Source organism: Musca autumnalis, unplaced genomic scaffold (genome assembly GCF_047663935.1).
Source record: "Musca autumnalis isolate F117 unplaced genomic scaffold, ASM4766393v1 scaffold_3, whole genome shotgun sequence".
Classification (NCBI taxonomy): Eukaryota; Metazoa; Arthropoda; class Insecta; order Diptera; family Muscidae; genus Musca; species Musca autumnalis.
In genome coordinates, this window is record NW_027411866.1 from 50,003,781 (window position 1) to 50,027,626 (window position 23,846).

Sequence of the window (23,846 nt, forward strand, 5' to 3'; positions counted from 1 at the left end):
ACATTTTGCCGTTAGGATTTTTACAGCTTTCGTCCAAATTTCTCAGGAAATATGGACTTGCCCCTGAAAAAAGTTGTAGCGTCGTAATGGAGGCAGCGAATACAAATGTTTGCAAAAAGAATCAAAGTGATTCGAGAGCAGGTCATAAACTGAACTTTTCTGAAATTTTGTGTGAGAGGTACCCGACGGAGTGCACCGATAGGGTCCGTATTGGAACTTCATCTATATCTGGCACAAATTTCACGATGTGCAAGATATGGACAACATCGGTTACTCCCTTCATGGGTTATCGTGCGCACAATTTTCCGAACATTTTCGAACTTTTGTGGGGGAGGTACCTGAAGGAGTGGACCGATATGACTCATCTTCGAACTTAAACTATGTTTGGACAAGATATTACGAAGGCAACATTTTGGACAAAATCGGTTGATCCGTTCGAGAGTTATCGTGCTCTCCATCCAGCCAGACAGACGAACGGACATTGCCAAATCGACTCCAAACATACTTGAGGTCTAAAACCATTATTTCGATGAGACACATTCTGCCCGTATGAAGGTGTATATACCCTCGTTAGCATAAATGCTGAGGGTATAGTAATCGTGCCTTTAAGCGAAAGAAAATTTTAAAAATGTATTTAAAAAAATGTGAACTGTCAAAGTCAAATTTCGATTTAACAAAAAAATAAAAATGAGTTACTAGTTTTGAACTAAACACACAGGAACCAAAGCAAGTTAAATAAAACGCTGTAATATACCGTTTTTTAGTCAAAAAATTGGTCAAAGATTTGTTTAAAAAAATCTGTCTCGCTTAAGGACAAGCTTTTTTATACCATCCAACATAATGTGGAGGGTATAATTAAATTTGTCATTCCGTTTGTAACACATCGAAATATTCATAGGAGACAATATAACCATGTACGTCTATCCGTCCGTCTGTTGAAATGAAGATACAGCTCGAAATTGTTAAGATAGAGTTTTGTAATTTGGTACAGAAGTTTCTATTACTCCTAGAATGTTTGGTATTGCAAATGGGATATATCGTTCCACGTTTTGATATAGCCCCAATAACAGTACCACCCGATTTTTTAGGGTTTTAGTTTCATTATCACACCGAAATGACTGAAATTTGGTACTTAGTCTTCGCTGAGGGTATAAAACTTTCCCCCAGAGTTTTGTCGGTATAGGTCAAGGCCTTCTTATAGCGTTAATAGAACGGTAACTCCCGATTTTCGGTATTTTGAAGGTTGTGGCCTCAGCATTCCTCCGAATTGGCATTTAGTATTCGCTGGAGGTATAAAACTATCCCCCAGAATTTTGTTGGTAAAGGTCCACGCCTTCATGTTGCCCCCATAGAACGGTACCTCCCGATTTTCGATATTTTGAAGGTTGTGGTATCAATATTCCTCCGAATTGGCTGAAATTTGGAGTTTAGTCATCATTTGGAAATTAAACTTCCCACATGAAATTCGTCGGTATAGGTCCACGCCTTTATATAGCCCCATAGAAAGGTACCTACCGAATTTCGGTATTTTTAATGTTATGGCCACAGTAATGCATCGAAGTGGCTGAAATTTGGTAATTAGTGTTCGTTGGGGTATTCAACTTTCCCCTCTAATTTTGTCGGTATAGGTCCACGCCTTCATATAGCCCCTATTGAACGGTACCTCCCGATTTTCGGTATTTTGAAAGTTGCTGCATCAATATTCCACCGAATTGGCTGAAATTTGGTGTTTAGTCTTAATTTGGGGTATAAAACTTTTCATATTAAATTTGTCGGAATAGGTTCACGCCTTTATATAGTCCACATGGTACCTCCCGATTTTCGTAATTCTAAAGGTTGTGACGTCAATATCCCACCGAAATGACTGAATTTTGTTATTTAGTCTTCCAGGGGGTTATAAACTATTCCTAAAAAGAATAATTAGTACATGCCCACGTCTTCCTTTATCCCTCATAGAGGCATAATTTTTAATGTATGGTATTTTTTAGGTTTTGTCCACATTATCTTACTGAAATATTGAAAATTTGGTAATTAGTCTTCTTTGAGTCTAAAAACTTTCCGCAGGAATTTGTCGGTATATCTCAGATAATTTGATCCGATCGCCAGCCAGCAAATTCTTGCTACCTCTACTTCAAAATAAGCCAATATTTCTTAATTATTATAAATAAGTCCACATTTATATTAGGCAATTTTCCTTGCGGCAATTGTCAGTTTGATGGTGAGAGAGGTGAGGCAAATGGTAATCCTTTGCCTCCTAACATCCTCTGGCATCGACAAACTGACAATTACCGCAAGGAAAATAGCTTAATATACTAAATGAATTGAAATTGAAATTCAACACAATATGTAGTTTATTTTCAGTGGGGCCGATTTGTGTGTAAATTATATTTGATATCCTCTGTAAATAGACATCTTCCCATAATGCCCTTATAGAGTAAGGTTATGTTAGCGTTAATTACCATACTAAACATACATATCTTCATTGATTTATTTGAAACCAACGAATCTTACTATTAAAATCACATTTCCCAGTGTATTTTTCCTTCCTACCAGGTGGCATCTTTTTACAACACCGAACAGTAGGACAGAAAAGGAAATACAAACGAAGAACAAATGTTTGCTGATTTTCCCCAACCCATTGAGTGGACGACATAGAATTTTTGTTAAGAGAGAACGGCAAAGTCAACGCTGGCTGGCTGGCAGACTGACTGCTGCAGAACACAACAACCATTTTAACCATAACGCATTAAATGGTGAGTGAGGAAAAACGTTTCGCCTTGTCTTGTCTGGTCTGGCTCTGGTTTGGTATCGCACGTCTCGTCTGCTCAGACTAAAAACAATATTAAAAAAAAATACTTTGACAAGAAAGAAGAAAATTAAATTTTTTGTTCAAATAGCATTAGTTTTTCGGTGAAAAAAGGTGAAAATTTCGATCATATAACAAAATAAGTGTTAAATAATTTTGTAAATTTTGCAAATAAAATCAAGAGAAAATGCATTGAAATGCATGAAAAAATCGGAAAAATATAATTTAATAATTTCAAAAAAGAGAAAGCAGTGATTTAAAAAAAGAAATAAAGAAAAAAAATTGAAAAAACGCAGCAAAAATTATAATAAATATTATGAAAAAGTTTAAAGAGCCACACAAAAAATTGTCTCGTTTTAATACTTATGTATTGGTGGTGTACATATATATATCTATGTGTATATAAATATGTATGTTAATCCATAGGTGCCTGTGCCTGGCCACCTTCTCCTCCTCCCCCATGCCCATGCCCAAGCACAGTAGTATAGACCAAAAAAGTTATTTATATAATGTAGAAGACGAAACGAAAACATTACCGAGCGAATTGCCACTCGTCGTTCTCACGCTGCTCACATTCACTCACGGCTCACGTCAAAAGCGACAAAAAGCAAACGTACGGTACGGGAAAATCACAAAAAAAGGAAAACAAAAATAAGTCGCACACACCACAGAACGAATTTTCTTTTTTCCCTACTTTTTGCCTGACAAGCTGGCTGCCTGTCGTCTGCATGTCTGTCTGTCTCTTCTTATTGCTGGTGCTCGTCTCGAACCAAAAAACAAAAATTGTGTAACAAAAATTCTAAATAATTTCACCAACCAACCGAAAAAAATATTCCTTTCACAAAAAATATTAAAAGAATAAATAAATCAATTCTCCGAATAGAAATGAATATTTTCCAAAATTACGAACAAAAAAGGCTTTTTTTCCTTGGCCAAGTGAAGTGAACAAGTGTGGCAAAAGAAAAATGAAGTTGACAGTGATTTACAGTGTCTGTGAAAGAAAATCGATAAATGCAAAAATACATACATGTCTACATATACAGAAGATATACATATATTAATAAGAGAGATTAAAAAAGAAAAATTCAAAACAAAATTTAAAAAGTTTATAAATGCAAAAAAAGAAGCAAACGAAGAAATCACATATTATGCTAATTTCATGCCGATATTTTCATCGCTTTGAGTTCGGCGGTGTTTCCAGCACACCGTCGCCTACAACTCTCAAAACAACACTGCACTTTGTAGGCGATACAGATTTAACTGCACCACCCAAAATAACAGGATAAGTGAAGGATTTTCTTATCACAAACTACGGAAAAATGTTCTATTAAATATGTCCGGTATTTTCCCGCAAATATAATACCTTTATCCAAATAAGCTAAAACAAGTGTAGCAGAAGATTTTCAAGAAAACTTGTCCATTAAAATTCTAAAAAAGTGAAGCAAGAATTGAATAAGAGAAATTTATTGTTCAGATTAAATGGAACAACTCCAAGTTTCCTTTAGTTTATAGAAGTACAAAGCACCTCAGCCACGGTGTTCCTACCAAAACATTTTCAGAATAAAACATTTGTATCCATATTTCGGTCCGAAACAGTAGTAAAGGACCCTAGAAATACAAAAAATAGGGCGGCATCGTTATATTGGGTCTATCTTACGTCGTGAATCTCTATGGGGCTATATCAAAAACTGAATCTATAGCAACAAATTTCTTGGGGAAAGTTTAAGGCTCCCAACGAAGACTAAATACGAAATTTAAGCCATTTCGGTGTGAGGCTAAAACCTTGAAAATGCCGAAAATAAAATAACAAAATTTCAACCATTTCGGTGTGATGATGAGAGTAAAACCTTGAAAATACCGAAAATCGGTGTGAAATATATGAAAAAGTGGACCTTTACTGGTAATTCTCTTCTGGAATGTTTTATACCCCCATCGAAGACTTAATAAAAACCAGATATACATACTTTATAGCGTCTCGATGAATATGTCGATGTGTTACAATCGGAACGACAAATGTAATTGTACCCCCGATATTATGGTGGAGGGTATAATAAATGTCATCCATTTTGATTTGATAATGACGCTGAACAAAATCCAAAAATCAAAATACCCAAATCGGAGGGACCGTTATATGAGGGCTATATAAAGACATGGACCTATACCGACAAATTTCAGGTGGAAAGTATTATAACCTCAACGATGAATAAATACCAAATTTCAGCCATTTTCCGATATTGCGGCAACAACCTTCAAAACCCGAAAATTGTGATTAACCGTTTTATGGGGGCTATATCAGAACCTGAACCGATGTAGCCTATTTTCAGTGCCACACATCCTAGGAATAAACTTCTATCCCAAATTATAAAGGTCTATCTGAAATATTGAGAACTGTATTTTGATTGCAACAGACAGACCGGCGGGCTGACATCGTTATTTTGACATAGATCTTTATGCTGATCGAATATTTCGGAATGACAAATAGAACTATACCCTCCATCTTGTGGTGGAAGGCACAACAATATTTCTATCTGCTTTTATAATTTAGATACATGGTTCTCATTATCTCCTCTTTTCATAATAATCTTCCAATGCGGGAATAGCTCCTACTCAATGGTCTCAGAGGCCTGTTGCCTGAAGCTGCAGGCTATATAGAATGAGATCACACACCAACACCATTGCAGATTTTTAACTGACTCGTCGGGAGCACTTTTACACATGCATAAATAGGTTGCGTTCGCCAATTTTACTGCCATGTCCATTCTAATCGTGGTGAATGGACTGTCCCATAAATGCTGAACTTAAACTAAACCCTCCTATTCACCTATTGTGTCTATTTCATTCATACATTGAACAAGTAAAAAAGTATCAGTCGGCTTTGCCGATTGAAATTTTCATATATCATATCACAATTTCGAATCGAATGCCGGCTACCTAACCAAAATCCTTTTCCCCAAAAATTATGTAATAGGGAGTTTTCAGATTTTATGGCCCTTTTCGGACGTATGAACTTGCCGGACTTTCCCACGAAAAACACATAATAACACTGAAACGGGACCACAAAGAGAAGCAAAGTATCTGTGAACAGAATGTTTGATGGAGAGGTACCCTAAGAGACCGAAGTTAAGCTAAATTTGGGAAAATATTAGGAGATCCAAAGTTTGGACCAAACGGGTGCACCGTTCAAGATAATCGTGCTTACCATTCTTGTGAATTTTTTTGCACTTTTGAGGGGAGATGCCGGAAGGAGTGGACCATTATGGCTCTTCTTTGAACTTAAACTAAGTTTGGACAAATGTTAAGAAGGGTAAATTTTGAACCGAATCGGTTGATCTTTTGGAGAGTTATCGTGCACTACAAGCACTACATGTGCTGCCGTAGGGCTTTTTACAGTTATTTTCTCAGGAAGTATGGACTGGCCCCTGAAAAAACTTGTACTATCGTAATGGGGGTAGCGAATACAAGTTCTTGCAAAAAGAATCAAAGCCATTCGACGGCAGGTCTTAAACTGCACTTTTCCGAAATTTTGTGTGGTAGGTACCCGAGTTGCGGACCGATAGAACCCATATTGGAACCTCATCTATGTAAGGTAGAAATTTTACTATGTGTAAAGTATGAACCAACTCGACTGTCTTCGAGAGTTATCGTGCGTACAATTTTAGCGAAATATTTTGAACTTTTGTGGGGGAGTTACCTGAAGAAGTGAATCGATGTGGCTCATCATTGAACTTCAACTAAGTTTGGACAAAATATTACGAAGCCCAACCAAATCGGTTGATCAATTCCAGAGTTAATGTGCGCTCCAGCCAGACAGACAGACGGACGAAAATTGTTAAATCGACTACAAATTATCTGAAACGGATTTCGTTCAAACATACTTCGGGTCTAAAACCATTATTTCGATGAGACACATTTTACCCGTATGAAAGAGTATATATGTACACTCGTTAGCATAAACACTGAGGTACGAGGACTGCACGTTAACTATCTGGCCTAACAATAAAACACGAATATTTACCATCAAAAATAGTTTTGTTGTTTTCTTAAATAGTCTCCAGCATGATTTATACGCTCAAACCAATTGTTGAATCAATTATTCCGCTCCGATTAAGACACCTCCAAAACATGGTTTTTGGACGATTTATCTGCATATTCTGGCGACGAAAATCGTTGACAAGGCATGGCTGTACGGCGGATGACCCATCAATATCACGTTTTGTCCGGTCAAACAGGCGCTGGTTTGAATCGATGTGGGAGAGATCGCATTGTTATTATGCAGAATGATTCGTCTTCTCTTGTTCGTTTTTCGAATTTCTCAGCAGACTTCAGGCACACAGAGTGTAGTGTACCACTCAGAATTAATCATCCTACATTTCTCAAGCCGTATAGTCGCCAGACGGTCCGGCGACCATTTACTTCGAAGTGCTTTATCTAATGTTAGTTGGTGGTAGAAATGCCAAGGGATGCCTCTGTTCCACCTCACCGTATATAATATGGAGATCTTGCATTATCCGTTCACGCACGGCTTAATTTTTTTCTGACACAATGCCCGTTTTTGAACGACCCTCACGACCCTCGTTTTTTGGCGAAAGTCGATAGAATTCATTAAACCAGTTTTTCATAATGCTATAGGAAGACCCTTTATTGACATACAAAGATTTAATTTGATCGTGGAACTTTGTCATTTGTCACAAATTTCAACGTTAGTCTATTTAAACCGCTTAATTGGTTGGTTTTTATGTTGTTTTGGAGATTGTTTTGTTTCCCCGTGCCTATTTTGGCATCACAAGATAATCGGTACTTTTCTTTATGACATTTTGTATTAACAGCATAAAGCAATTTATACCATATACCCCCTCTAGGGGGAAAGGGGATTTATTAAAACAATCTTCCCAGCAGCACAAAACTGTAACCAGCGCATTAGGTTGATATTTCTACTGGAAATATTTTTGGCCACTGTTTCCATACAAGTGGATCCACTGTGTATTGGCGTAAAATGTTGATAATTTATAGCTTTAGTCCAGACACCATGTTTTTACGGTCCAAGTTTCCGGGATTAAGCCAATTCATATTACCTTTATTGATTTTCTCCACACCGATGGAGCTTTATTTGGCTGACCCCAATTATAGGTCCTCCAATAAAAAATTTCTTGGGAGGAGCTTCCTCTTGTGTGTTGCTTGGAGGTTTAACCTGGTTGTTTTGTTTGGCATTATCCTCCTCTCCGATTATTGCCTTTAAATTTTGAAGATGACTGTATTGAAGATGTATTAGGGATACATTTATTTACAGATCGGCAAGTCCTACCACAAGGAGAAGTCCTACCAAGTGTGTTTGGACGAAATTCGTTTCAGACAATTTGGAGTCGATTTAGCCATGTAAAAATTATGAATATTTCGAAAAAACAGGCATTTGCTCCTCCTAGAACGACCAAAAAGCATTCCTGAATTTTAGGTATCGTAACATTTTGTTCAAACTTAGTTTAAGTTCGAAGATGTTCTATATCGGTCCACTCCTTCGGGTACCTCCCACACAAAATATGCATAACGTGAAGATTAGGAGCTCCTCTCGGATCGTTTTTAAATTTCTTTCAGTAGGTTGTTCTAGCGACCTCATTTACAACGGTAATTTTTTTCCAGAGTAAGTCAATACTTCCTGAGATAATGGCACAAAAGCTCCAAAACCCTGCACATACTAAAATGGCTACGGTGCAAGATAACTCTCGAACTTTTTCAAAAATTTCTTCAAAATATAGTTTGGTCAGTTGCTAAGGGTATATCTCCGTTAGCACAGCTGACTGATACTTTCTTACTTGTTTTGTCTGCCAAAAACCTCGAGTTTGCAACCATATCCCTTGATATATACCACCGCTTTGGTCAGGTGAAGGATTTCGCCCTTCCTCACTAGCTGTTACTGTGGGAGTCAGTGTAGATGTCAGTATCAAATGGTTAGGTCTAGATTAAACTCTCCATACCCTTCCCCGTCTCATCCTTCCTTTTTCCCTTTGGTTGTGAGCTTGTAGCAATACCTTCGACCACAGATGCCAAACACCCACATCTGTGCTCTCGATTGCTAGATAACGACGAGGGGTGATTCGCAGGCAAATCACTGGTACCCGCAGGTATTGGATTATTTAGGCCCCGCTCCGTAACTTTATATGCAATAAGCATACAAGTAGTATCGGATTTCTTTATTATTCTGCAATTAAATCCAGCAGCAGGGGAATATAGCATAAACTAGTTACCACATAACGGTGGTGATAGTCAGGATCCAGTGCACCTGAAGGTAATAGGATAAATATTTTTGTCATTCTGTTTATTACACATCGAAATATTCGTCGGAGACCATATACAGTATAAATATTCTTGATCAGCATAAAAATCTCCACTCCAGAAAATTTTTAATGTAGGACCACGATTTTCGGTATTTTAAAGGTTTTAGCTATCAAAATGGCTGAAATTTGATATTTAGTCCACCTTGGACATACAAAACTTTTCCCCTGGAACAAGATTTCTCGATTATCGGTACCTTGAAGATTTCAGCCACATTATCTTACTATAAAACTTCCCCCAGAAATTTGTCATTATAGTTCCATGTGGGGATTTCTGAGTGAAATCGGAACATTTTTTAAAATAAGATTTTTGATTTCCTTTATTTTTTGCTATGGTGATGCTGGTCATCAGTAAATCATTTTAGTATATTTCCGCTTTTTTTTTACTAAAGGTTCCAGTGATATCGCGCCTTGAAAAAGTCTAATTCTGCAAAAACTATTTGCAAAGAAATATTCATAACTTCTTTTGACCAACCAAATAGAAAAAACAATTTTGCACAGTGGGCTTGAATGCAATTTTCGCGATTTATTATTTAAAATCAATTTTTATCAATAATTGTACTCTCCGATTTTCTTGAGCTACGATTAATACAAAAAATGCTAAGTCCTACTTGGTAAAGGGATTCGAATAATTACTATTTTTTCATAATTTTTTAAAATTTGTCAATACAATTTCTGCAGGGAATCGCCAAAGTCCAATAAAAAGATCAAGTGGAAGATGACATCCCAAAACATGGGGCCTCAAACGAGATTCCTTCTTAAAAGATAGCAAGAAAATCAGTTTGGCCTTTGTGTTGGGATTGTTTCCAATTTACGAGGTGGAATTTTGATATTATTCCAGAATGTCCCGGCTGCAGTGAAAATAAGTCGCATGAAATTAGCATATCCTTAATACCAAGCACAGTTTTGAAAAATCCAGGGTAAAGTGTGAGCACAAAATAAAAAAACTGTAAATAATCTTTAATGTCGGAAATAAGGAAGAGCGAATTTATATGTATAAATCACAAAAGTTCACGTACATGCGTGATGGTTTATACCCTATCCCGCTATATTTCGTGTTTTCATTTCTTGTTTTTCTACTTTCATTTCTGCAACAGCTAATGAAAATGTTTTAAGCACAACAACTATAAAAGACAATAACAATAAAAATTATATATTTTTTATTAACATAATAATAGTAACAACAACATGAAAACATAACAAAGCAACATGTTCGATATTCGTTGAGTTCCTATAAAAAATGGCTGAAAACCTACAACAACAACAAAAACAACAATAAAATCCAATATAATAACAAATAACAACTGCAGCAGCAACGACAACAACAATTTCAATAATCAAAACAAATATAAATCAACAAATACACATAAATCTTTAACCTCTCACACTCATACACACATACAAACACATGTCAACAAATACTTATGCATAAATTTCAAAGAAAAATAGCAAAGAAGGAGAAGAAAAAGCAAACAGCCAGCAGCCAAAATAATAGCGACTAGGAGAACGTAACAACACAACAAAAACTCACAGCTATAGACCACCACCAGACAAATGCTCATCGAAGCCGATAATGTTGTTGCCGATGATGTGGCCACTTAATTTCAAATATTTTAACCATTAAATTTTGGTTGTCAACTTAAAGAGGATAACATCGAAAGGACAGGGATTTGTCGCAAGCAGAGTTTTGGCAGCAGCAGTACTTCAACGCACCCATGAACAAGTATTCAGCGCTTTCTTCAACTTTCTATCTACTTCTGCGTTCTTCCCCAATTACATTGACGTACAAATTTTATTGTTTTGGTAAGTATCAATAAATAAGAAAAGTCTTGAGGACACAAATATTATTCAAATGTAGGAATGTACTATTTTCGATATTTTTACTAGTTTTTCCATTATAAATATAAAAAGTTTTACACATAAAGGGAGTACACTAGAATTATGACTTTTTTACAATCTCGAATCCATGTATCTTATTTTGATGAGTTTTTACCTAAGTTTAGATAAAATCTTAATTATAAGGTGTTTCGAAAAAAATAGCTCACGTACAAAATAATTTGAAAATTTTTCTATATGAGCTATTTTGACAAGCTTTTGAATTCACTATAAACAGATATACATATAAGTGAAAATAAGAAAATGGCATAACGTTTTGTTTCTCACAAAATTTATCATCATATCATTACATATATCATATATAATTTTATTTTATATATCATATCAATTAAAAGTGGTTTGTGCGGGACCACTTTCAAGTTTTAAATATAATAAAAGTCCGTCTGTCCATCTAAACCTTGTAATCAGTAACCAGCTAGCGCAAATACCCAGGTTTCGGAACCATACATCAGCACGGGCAGTATCAGTGTTTTGTAAAGGGTTATTTTTGTTTGACGAGATGTGGCTTTGTTTTTAAACTGCTTGCTTAAGTCAAAGTAGCATCTTTTAGCCAACACAATTCTTCTCTTTATTTGACAACTGATGCCGTTTGTTTTGTTTACGGCGGTACCGAGGTAGACGAAGTCTTTTACTACCTCAAAATTATAGGAACCCACTTCAACATTTGTTCCGAGCTCAATGGACGCATTGCGCGTCGACACCATCAACTTGGTCTTCCCGCTGTTTACCGCCCGACCCACTTCAGCAGATTCTCCTTTGACCTTCATAAAGGTATCAGTTACTTCTTTTACTGATCGTCCCATGATGTCCATATCATCAGCATAAGCAAGTAACATGTGGCTATTGGTGTAGATTGTGCCACTTCTTTTGACGTTTGCCTCCCGTATAACCTTTTCCAGCAGGATGTTGAAGAGATCACACAAAAGGCCTTGCCTGAAGCTCCTTTTGGTACAAAACTCTTCGGAGAGGTTCTTTCCTATTTTAACTGAGGAACTCGTGCCAGTTAAAGTCATTTTACAAGGCTGAATGAGCTTTGCGGGAATACCAAATTCAGACATGGATTGGAATACCTTTGAACGTAGGGGGCTGTCCAAGGCTGCTTTGTAACCAACAAAAAGGTGGTAAGTGTCGATCTGCATCTCTTGGGTCTTCTCCAGGACTTGCCGCAGGGTAAATATCTGGTCATTGGTGGATTTGACAGGTCTAAAGCCGCATTGGTATGGCCCAATTATCTCGTTGACCATAGGCTTTAGTCGTTCACACAATATTCCTGACACGATCATGTAGGCAATCGGTAGTAGACTTATGCCCCTATAGTTAGAGCATACAGCCTTATCTCCTTTTTTATGGACGGGGCTCGTTCTTGCGGCCAGGTGGTGCTAAATAGCTGATGAATAAACCTTATCAGCGTGTCGCCTCCGGTTTTAAACAGCACGGCTGGTAAGCCATCGGCTCCTGCTGCCTTATTATTCTTCAGCCGGTTTATTTCTGAGATTGGATCTGTGGTATCTTCGTCGTCTTCGCTGCTATTGGATACCAGCAGGTTTGAAAAATGTTCTTTCGATATCCTGAGCACAGTATATGTATCAGTTACCAGGTGCCTATACCAAAGCCATCAGTTTGATGCTTCACTCTTTGCTAGAATTTTCGGACTTCATTTTGGCTCCTGTTCATCTCGATTTTTTCACACTCCCGCTTTTCTTCCGATACCTCCCTCGTGCGTTACGCGTTGCTACGGATTGTAAAGTAGCCCTATATGCCGGTAGCCGCACGACACTCCTGATCATACCATGGATTCTTTGGTGGAGGTCTCTGGTATCCATGTATGCATGGAGTGGGCAATGCTTTATCATTGCGCTGATATGTTATTGGGATGAGGTGTGCTTTGATTAAGCAATTGGACTAGTTGAGTGGAATATGTTGTGGCGTTTAACCGGTGTGACGTTTAACCGGGTGCGTGTCTTTGCTGCAACAAGGTAGTGATCCGAGTCTATATTTGCTCCTCGGAACGAACGCACTCGATGAATGTCTTCCATCTATCATAACGTGATCAATTTGATTTCTTGCTTTTTGATCTGGAGACAGCCAGGTGCCCTTATGGATGTCGAGATGTTTAAATCTGGGGCTGCTAACGACCATGTTTTTTGCCGCTGCGAAGTCTATCAGCATGATACTATTGTCAAATGTTTCATTGTGGAGACTGAATTTCCCGACTATTGGGCCAACGATATTTTCCTTTCCAATTTTGGCATTAAAATCGTGTAGAATAATTTTTATTTCATGGGCTGGACAACGGTCATATGTTTCTTCTAAGCGCTCATAAAATATATCTTAGGTCTGTTCGTCCTTGTCTTCCGTGTTTTAACCTCCGACCAACTACAAATCCGCAACCAAACTCATGCTTTATGGCGTGGCAGCTATAATACAGTGTGTCACCTTTAGGTGTTGTTGTGACGCCTTTCCCATTCCATCGTATTTCCTGCATGGCAGTAATGTCGCCTTGTACTTCTAAAGTACATCCGCCAATGCGTAAACAGCACCTTCTCTATAAAGAGTGCGAACATTCCAGGTGCAGATTCGCAGATCATGTTCGTCAACTTTAGAGGGATTTTCTTGTCTTTTATTTTTTCATAGTAGGCTGCTTTTTTCTAGGGGAGGGTTACTAACCCGGCGCCCAACCCAAGTTTTTTTCTTATGGGTGAACGCGCAGCACATTTTAGTTCACTACCTTTAACGGACCAGGTGACACCACGGGAAAGTCAGTGTCCCCTTGAGATGAGAAGGGACCAAGATAAATCCTGGATTTTGCCGTGTTAAAGCGGTTCCTTGGTATCTCTCATCCCCTATGTTAAAGTCTGAATATGAAAGTAAAAAATCCCATCTTCACAATGATGTAAAGCAGCTTGGCGTAGGTGGCCAAATAACGGAGATATCGCAATAGCCGGTAATACATCCCATTTTTTAATTTTTTTTGTAGTTTGTAGTAGTAGTTGGTAATGGTCGGATATTATTCAGGGATTGGAATGCGAAAAAAAAACTTATTTGGAGAAAAGGCCAAAGTTTTATTTCAAAGCGAATATCTCTCTTCTGTAAGAGTTATGTATATCGAAAGCAAAATCTGGCAAGGAAAGAAGAAAATATCACCTTTACAACGATGTGAAGTAGGTTGTCATAGGTGATCAAACAACAGAGATATCGCAATAGTCGGTAATGCATCCCTTTTTTCCATATTTTGTGCAATCACACCACAGGTCGGAATTTTGTTCGGATCCTCACAAAATTTTGGGGGTTGATGGGGGTCTCACAGAGAAAGAAGCCTATTGATGGTTGGCATACATCTCACTATTCCATTTTTTATTTGAGTTGTACTGACGATGTACTTAAATGCGTTTCAACAAAATTGACCGGCATTAATGAAGACATTCAGAGCAAAAGCGTTAAGTTATCCCAATTTTAAGTTTTTAAATTTTACCAGTTAAAAGCTTATGCACAAGGGTATTGGTGTAGGGTATCACATAGTCGGTCCCGACCCGACTATAGCCTTGGCTCACTTGTTTAATACATAAATGGAATAAACGTTATTTTAGTCATTAATAGGCAATAGTTCATTCATTCCCGCTACAGGAAATCACTTTTGAGACAAAAAGGTTAAAAAGTGTACACACCATCATTCAAAACTGGCAATCAACTTACTCTAGCTGGGAGCAGCAGTTGTGAATTTGATACTTTGGTAGGACAGAAGATTTTCAGAAGTTACTGCAAGCAACGGTTGGGTTAGGTTTAAGGATGCACAACCCTCTATTAGAATAGGTGACTGCTTCATTCGGAGACCGTTGGTCCATTGTGTTCATCCTGTGTAGGCTATTTAAAGATGATGGAGGTGTGTTGTTGAGATGATTAAAGATGAAGGAGATGATAGAGTGTTGATGCAGGATAGAGATGATGAGATGATGGTGAGTGTAGGAGATGTAGAGATTGACGCCAAGAAATTATATGGAAGATTTAAAAGAGTCTGATTATTAAGGGTTGTTAAGGACCCTTGCCAAGCCATGCTAGATGTCTGACAAAGTTAAGTAGGACGATGGGATCTATGTTAGACAGGAAGGTCAGAGTGTCTATCTCATATCTGCCTAGTGTACGGTATCTCCTTGTTTGTAACATGGGGCACCTACAAAGCATCTTCACATAGTCTGCAGTAGTCAATGCCACTGTCGTCCCATTTTGAAGTTAGGGACCTCACTCTGCAGTGACCTGTAATAAGTCCCACCGCGATTTTCATCCCTAACTTATCAAGTGAGAGGAGGAAGCCGTTCTTCGACGAGAAACCACAGGCCAGATTGCCTTGGATACCCTACAACCAGGTTCCAATAGCCATCTTTGATGTGTGAAGATCTCCCGAAGTTTGCCGATGTAGTGGCACATCGGTGGCCGGACGGTTTCATCAAACGATAAGTCGATAGACCTAGAGCCACCTCGAGCCAGTTTATCTGCTACCTCGTTTCCCATGATGTTGCTGTGACCCGGAACCCAACATAGCTTTACGATATCGTGTATATCCTGCAGAGCTCTCCTACAATCAAGAATTGACCTTGAATTTATGGTCCGTGCCTTGAGAGCCGTGAGGGCCGCTTGACTATCGACATATATAGTCACCGGTCCTGTAAGACTGTCTTCAAGCCCTTTCACCAATTCAGCTGCTTTCTTGATAGCAAGAATCTCCGCCTGAAAAACACTACAATTATCGTCAAGCTTATATGATTTTTTAATTAGTGGATTCTCGCAGTAGACGCCAACGCCAGTACCTTCTTCCATCTTGGATCCGTCTGTGTAAATTGCCAGACCGTCCAGACGAGATATGCACTCAGCCCATGCGTCTCTGCTTGGGAAGATAACAGTTAAGGAGTCAAACTTGAATGAGGTAGGCATACAATTGCTTACGCAACCATTGTCACCTTACTCAAGTCGACTATCAACTAGTTTCAGGACATTCGAGTGTCCAAAGTGTCAACCACGCCAACACCCTGACTTTCGGAGTCTAAAAGCAGTTCTCGCCGCCTGAAACTGGATTAGGATGTCCAGAGGTTGGAGATCCAGGATGACGTTTAAAGCAGCTTGAGGAGTGCTTCGATCCGATAATCAGCAGTGACGCGGTTCTTTGATAATTTGGAAAGTAACGCTTTGTTCCCAAGAGCTTGCCACCAGACCAGGCCACCATAGGTAAGTATAGGCAGACCCACGGTTACATACAGCCAGTGTATGATCTGTGGTCTCAATCCCCAGCTTTTCCCAATGGATTTCTTACAGGAATAGAGTGCCATGAGTCCTTTCTTCGTTCGCTCCTCTACATTTCTTTTCCATGACAAGCGATGGTCCAGAATAGTGCCGAGGTATTTAGCTTCCGTAGAAAGTTCCATGGCCACCCCGTCCAGGACTGGAGGCTCGAAATTGAGAATTTTGCGTTTCTTAGTGAATAGTACAAGCTCTGTTTTTTTCCGGATTTACTCCCAGACCGTTGTTCTGGGTCCATTGTGCAAGTTGTACTAAGGCTCTTTGCATGAGCTCAGACAGGGTTGGCAGGAATGTGCCACTTAACAGCACAACCACATCAGCAGTATAAGCAACTACTTTGATCTTCAGCCGGTCGAAGCACAAAAGTATTTCATTTATTACCAGAAGCCATAGCAGGGGTGAGAGAACTCCTCCCTGCGGAGTGCCTCTGTTAACAGATTTTCTCACGGTACTCTCTCCTATGCATGAGTTAATGATTCTACTTTTCAGCATCCCATCAATCCATTCCACAAGGATGGAGGAAATGCCTGTGTTGCTGAGAGCATTGTGGATTGATTCAAGCTTCACGTTATTGAAAGCCCCCTCTATATCGAGGAACAACGGTAAATAAATACTTGAACTTTCCGAGTAGTCGCTTGTTTAAAACGTCGTACAGCCATACAGCAATATAGATTTGACCCAGCAATTAGATTAGGTTAGGTTAAACCTTAACTAACCTTAACCTTAAACTTGGTTTGAAGATGATGATGAGTACTAAGCTCTTCGGCCCGGATAACTGAAGAATATTTCGTTATTTTAAACAAGGTTTAATACCAATGAGTTGTTGAGGTGTCGATGTTTTCTACGCATTCAGATTCCAAAATTTGCACGATGCGTGTACAACCTTTAAAATGCGTAAAATCTGGAGGTTATTGATTATTTTCATCGTGGAGATTTTCTACCAATTGAGAATCCGAAATACAATGTTACAGTCACTACAAACGGTATCATAATACCTTCCAATCTGAGAACCCGCAATACCACTTCTATGGGAGCTATATTAAAACGTACATATACGAGTCCCACCCACCGTGGTGCAACGGTATGCACACCCGCCTTGCACGTAGAAGCTCGTGGGTGCCATTCCCAGGCCAGGCAACATCAAATTTTCAACGGTGGCAAAATACCCCCAGTAATGTTGGCAACATTTCCTGAGTCTTTTAGCCATGTAAAACTTCTCTACAAGTGGTGTCTTAAGACACGACGTTCGGACTCGGCGATAAACAATAGCCCATATCACTGAGCTAATATGAATCGGAGTGCACTCATTGATATGAGAGAAGACTCCCTTGTAACGTCTGGGATGTTTGTGGAACAATTATTATTATTATGCATTATTATCTACGAGTATACCAACAATTTTCTGTAGGCATGTTTTATACCCGTATCGAATACTAAATACCAAATTTCGGACATTTCGATATGATAATGTGGCTCAAACCTTCAAAATACCGAAAAATCTGGAGGTACCGTTCTATGGGGGCTAGAACGTAGGGACGGAAACACGTACATGGTTATAACGACTTATAAAATAATGGGATCTATGTCTATTAAGAGATAGAATATAGAACGAGGATAATAACAAAGGTCTGTTACGTCACCTCGCTATCCGCATTGTGTAGATGTTACGTTTACTATAATTAGATACAAGATTGAAATTAAGCTTCTTTTTCGCAACTATGCCGCTTAGCGAAGTCACTCTATTTATACCCTAAATCACACTGTGATAAGGGGTATTATGTTCTAGTGTATTAGTTTGTAACATGCAAAAGGAAACGAGATAGACCCATAATTTCTTCTATATATATACATAGAATCACTTTCTGTGTCGATTTACACATGTCCGTCTGACTGTCTGTCCATGTATTTTTATAAACAAAGTACAGGTCACATTTATTGTCCAATGCGCATTAAAATTGGGGAAGATATTTTGCCAAAAGACGAATCGGTTCTCCTAAGCTAAAAATGCTTCAATATTTAAGGGAATTTTTAGGGCTTGCCTGATATTGACGCACGTATATACGGATATACCGACTCAAACCAAATTTTGCACTTCGTAACATTTTGGCCAAATTTAGTTTAACTTCGAATATGGGCCATATCGGTCCCAAACTCCCCCACAGAAGTTCAAAGTTTTTTTTTAACTCTCTTAGGCAGTAACCGATTTAGTCAATACTTTGCAATTCGTAAATTTTTTTAACCAGACATAGATCAGGTTCGAATATGGACTATATCGGTCCACTCCTTCGGGTACCTCCCACACACAATTTGATTTTTTGATTTTTTTCAACAACTTGTATTCGCTGCCCCCATTAGAATGGTACAATTTTTTTAAGGGCAAGTCCATACTTCCTTCGAAAATGGCCCGAAAGCTGTAAAGAACCCTATGGTACCATGTGCAGTGGCTGTAGCGCAAGATAACTCTCGAATGGATCTGCCGACGGGTCAAAATTTGGCCTTCATAATATTTTCCGAAGATACGCCATATCGGTCCACTCCTTCAGGAACCTCCCCCACAAAGGTTCGAAAATGTTCGGAAAAAGTGTGAGCAGATAACTCTTGACAGGAGTAACAGGTTTGGTCCATACATTGCACATCGTGACATTTCCATCGACATAGGTTTCAATATGTCCACTCCTTTGAGTACCTCCTACAAAAAATTACGGAGATGTTCAAAAATTTGGCCTTCGTAATATTTTATTCAAACTTAAAGTTCGAAGATGGGCACTATCGGTGTGCACCCACCGATACCTCCTACCCAAAAGTTTAAAAACTCTCAAATTGGTTCTCCTAATATTTAGTCCAAGAAACTTTTACTTCAGAAATGGTCCATATCGGTCCTCTCCTTAGGTTAACTCCATCACAAAAGTTCAACATTTTTGTTCAAGCGCACTTTAGGATCTGTTCGAAGGTCCTTTGGAAAATTTACCAATGTTACTCTATGTGGTCCTGTTAAAGCGATAATATCTTCTTCATGGACAAGTCCATTCTACTTGACATAGTGGTCCAAACGCTTTAAGTTATACGGTGTCCAACTGAAATGACTACCAAAATAAGATCCGTTTCTAAAATCGACTATGTCGGTCCATTCCTTCAAGTACATCCTCCAACAACAACAACACTTTCGAGTTTCAACCCAAAAAAGGACCACAAAATCTGCCCAGCCGGCATTAGGTTGATGATTGAAAGTGTCAATTCACACAGACTGAGGGTATATCTCTGTCGGCATAGCCGACTGATACTTTTTTACTTGTTCTTTTTTATTTTTTTAATTTGCCGTTTTAGGGGGAAGGTCATTATTTGTGAGATTTTTAATTAATTTAATTAATCGAGCTATATGACCTAAGGAGATTCTATTGAAAAATGATGTCTAGCGAAGTCCTACACATCAACCGCTATGCGACGATCATTTCGTTAACTGGTTAGGTTAACATCATCAGGCATATTAGATGTTGTTGCCAGACAATTTTTGCCATTTGGAGCCCCCATTTATTTATACGTACAACATTGCAAATTTCCATTTGTGAATTTTAAATTGAAGCTTTTTATTTCTTGTCTACACCCTTTTCAGATGTAATTCGAAACATTTTAGTTGGAATTCGTAACATTTCATTTGTGATTCGAGAATTCCATTTGTGATTCGAGAATTCCATTTGTTATTCGAATTATTCCATTTGAAATTCGAATTATTCCATTTGAAATTCGAATTATTCCCTTTTTAAATTGAATTATTCCATTTGTAATTCGAAACAAAAATCCTTTTCGAATTACAAACAAAAGAATTCGAATTACAAATGGAATAATTCGAATTACAAATAGAATAATTCGAATTACAAATGGAATAATTGGAATTACATGTTGAATTATTCGAATTACAAATGGAATAATTCGAATTACAACTGGAATAATTCTTTTGCGAACATTTCTAATAATTCGCGGGGAGGAACCCAAAGGAGTTGACCGATATATATCATATATCAGTAGTGGAATTCTGAAACTCATTTTTCGAGTTACCGACAAAAGTCAGTAAAATTAAAATGCTTATAATTCGGTAATTAATAAATTTTTTGGTAAGTTAACAACCAAAATAAAGTTGTCGCTAATTCCTACCGATAGCAACAGTGTTGTCAACTTTTTTGTTGAAGATTCAATCCTATGATTGCATAAAGGATTATGGCCACTTTCAAATTTTACAAAATGGAAAACTTTTTATTTGCTAATTTTAAAGTACAGGTAGACTGGCATAGGTTGCAAAAATCGAACAAAAATTGGCTGAGATATGAGCGTTAGAAAGGAAATATTCATTGTGATTTTTATATAATACTAGCTGAACCCGGTTAGCTTTGCTGCCCCGACTACGATAAAATATAATGGAATGCATAATCATATTAAAGATTTTAATATTTTAACGAATAAATATAGGAGATATGAAGGCGTTATATACCTCTTCTGGGTTGTTATGGAGCTACTATGGCATTTTTGTATGTTTCAGGAGGTAACACTCCTTTCCGCCCATAAGTATTCCTAATGATTTAGATATATCATAATAAAACATAAATCTTAAGAAGTCTCTCAAAGATATGATATTTAATAGCTGTAGCCTTGGTCAATTCAAAAAGTCTTCAAAATTTCATTGAAATTCAACATAAGTAACAGAAACATGAAATCGGTCGAAAATATATATGGGAGCTATATTCCTATATGAACCGATCTCGATATGATTTGTCAAATTTATTTTTAGGCCAAATCCCGTCTCACATTCCAAATTTCATTGAAATTGAACATTCATAGCGTGTTTGGTGCATAAAGTACAGAAAATCAGGAGAAAATATATATGGGAGCTATATTCAAATTTGAACCGATTTCGATATAATTTGTCCCATTTAATTCTAGAACGAATTCCGTTCCGAATTTCAGTGAAATTGGACATACATAGTGTGCCCAAATCTGAACCGGTCTCGATATTTTTTTTTTTTTTTTTTTTTCTTCTTCTTCTTTATTAGCTATTAAAAATATTTACATTATAATAATGCCTCTGCGCCAAATGGCTTTTTAGAGGCTAGCTGGCAAATATACAATCGTTTAAATTATTCCATACAATATTTAAGGAATGTAAATGAAAAATAAAATAATAAAAGGATTAAAATTTTAAGACAATGTCCTAAAATGACAGAAGTATTTCAATATTTCCAATTAAGTGTTTCTTAAGTTCTTGTTTGAAACGGGAAATTTCATTGATTTCCCTTAAACATATAGGAAGGCAATTATATTCGGTGGGACCACTATAAGCAACTCGTTGTTTAGTTAATTCTAAACGACAACGGGCAATGCATAAATTCCTCGCTTGTCGTGTTCTCCTGTGTGTAATCGAGATGTTTGAGTCAAAATTTATAGTATGCGATCCTACTCCTTTAATACATTTAAATACATACGTAATTATTTGTTGTTTGTATAAACCTTTGATTGGTAGAACGGTAGAAGCGAAATTTTGAAAAAGCTCCAAAGTAGAGTGTCTTTGCGGTAGATTGAAAACAATTTTTAATGCTCTGTTTTGAGCTGACTGCAGTGACTTTAGATATGTTGTGTTCCTTGATGCGTATACCATGGGTAAATATGTCAAGTGTGAATGAATCAGCGATTTATAAAGAACCATTTTCAAATCAGTACTAAGCTTGTTCTTGAATTTTTGTAAAACACCTATGCCAGATGCAATTTTTGACTTTAATTTACAGATGTGATCCTCCCACAACAAGTTGCGATTCATGTACACACCAAGGTATTTCACACCTTTCGATTCTGTAATTACATGACCATCTATATGTACGCTAACTACTTCATCATTCTTCGAAGCATAAGGTCTAAATTTTACAAACTTCGTTTTACTTGGATTCAGTGAGAGTTTATTAAGCCTTAAATACTCACACAAAATTGAAGCATCGTATTCGATTTGAGTTTGCAATACCCTTCCATAGTTGTAGTCATAAAGAAGACAGATATCATCAGCAAACATAAATAGTTTGCCAAAAAAATTAATATTTTTTAAGTCATTAACATATATCTTGAACAGTAAGGGTCCGAGTACACTTCCCTGCGGTACTCCGCATGTTACCGGTAGCACGTCGCTCATACTATCTTCTACTTGCACGTATTGCCTCCTATTGCTCAAGTAACATTTAAGCAGCAAAATGGATTTAGAGCATAGCCCAATGAATTTAAGTTTTTGTAGGAGTATGTCGTGATCCACTAAGTCAAATGCTTTAGTAAGATCAAAAAACACACCCGCTACACCCTTGTGACCTCTATCTAAACCACCACATATACAATCAATAAGACTCACTACGCATTCACTTGTCCCAGAACCTTTTGTGAACCCATATTGACGCTCAAACATGAATTTATTGCTCTCCAAATAATCCGAAAGTTGTAAAAACATAACTTTCTCAATTACCTTGCTGACCGTAGAGAGTGTAGCAATAGGTCTGAAGTTCTCTATTAAATGTGTATTCGGATATTTTGGTATAGGCGTTATTTTTTGTATCTTTAAAATATCAGGAAAGACTGATTCATTTATCATAAAATTGAAAATCAATGTAAAAATTTGACACATAGCTTCTTTTCGCGTTAAAAGCAATTTAGACGTAATTTTATCGAATCCTGGGGCTTTATAGCTATTCATTGTTCCCAATATATCCTCTATTTCATCCGAAGTAATCGGCTCAAATCGAAAAATCTTACTTGTTGTGACCAGTGTCCTTAGCTTATTTACATTGTCTGTAGGAAATGAAGGTATTTTGGCACGTAAATTTACTACTGAATCAGAAAAGTGTTTGATAAAATAGTTAGCTTTTTCTTGACAAGAAGTCAGACGAATGCCATTTCCTGCCAAAATTATTGGAAGACTTGATTTCTGTTTCCCGAATTGTTTATTTAGAAATCTCCATGTTTTTTTAACATCACCATTGCACTTTTCTAGGCCATTTTTGTAGTAGTTATTCATTAAATCCGTGCTGCACTTCTTTATCATATTACCTAACATTTTAAGTGTATCACAAATGATCTTATTTCCCCTATTTTTCCTTCTCTGTCGTAAAAGCTTCTTTTTATATTCAATTAAACTTTCTAATGCATCTGTCATCCATGGATTTATTTTCCTTTTAATACTAACTTGTCTGACAGAAGTTGTAGAACATTGCTGGAGTGCTGATGAAAAAACATCTATAACATCTTTACATAATCCAGAACAGTTACCACTTTCATTGATAGTTAAATGCATGTCAAGGAACTTTCCAACATCTTCATAATTTATTGTGCAACGCTTTTCGCAAACAGTTTGCAATACAGGAACATGCAATTTCACTGCACAGACTATCATATTGTGATCTGTGAAATTATTTTCTATTGAATATACTGATATTATTTCTTTTATATTGCTAAAAACACAGTCTATGCTTGAACTGCCTAATGGTCGAGTAACAAGTTGATGACAAGAT

The 23,846-nt window shown here is 37.4% G+C and overlaps 1 protein-coding gene across 19 annotated transcripts in view; it reads left to right on the top strand.

Annotated features, from left to right (window-relative positions):
- Positions 1–2,553: 2,553 nt before the first annotated feature.
- Positions 2,554–23,846, top strand: part of NfI (Nuclear factor I) — a 77,755-nt gene continuing 56,462 nt past the window's right edge. For 4 of the 19 annotated variants that reach the window (XM_073975818.1, XM_073975830.1, XM_073975826.1 and 1 more), the window contains exons 1-2: positions 2,554–2,753; positions 10,230–10,935. The gene's annotated coding sequence lies outside the window, so the exon portion shown is untranslated. Of the gene's footprint in view, positions 3,217–3,345; positions 3,796–9,978; positions 10,053–10,229; positions 10,936–23,846 lie in introns of those variants that run through there. The other 15 variants (XM_073975824.1, XM_073975828.1, XM_073975821.1 and 12 more) reach the window with 13 other exon arrangements.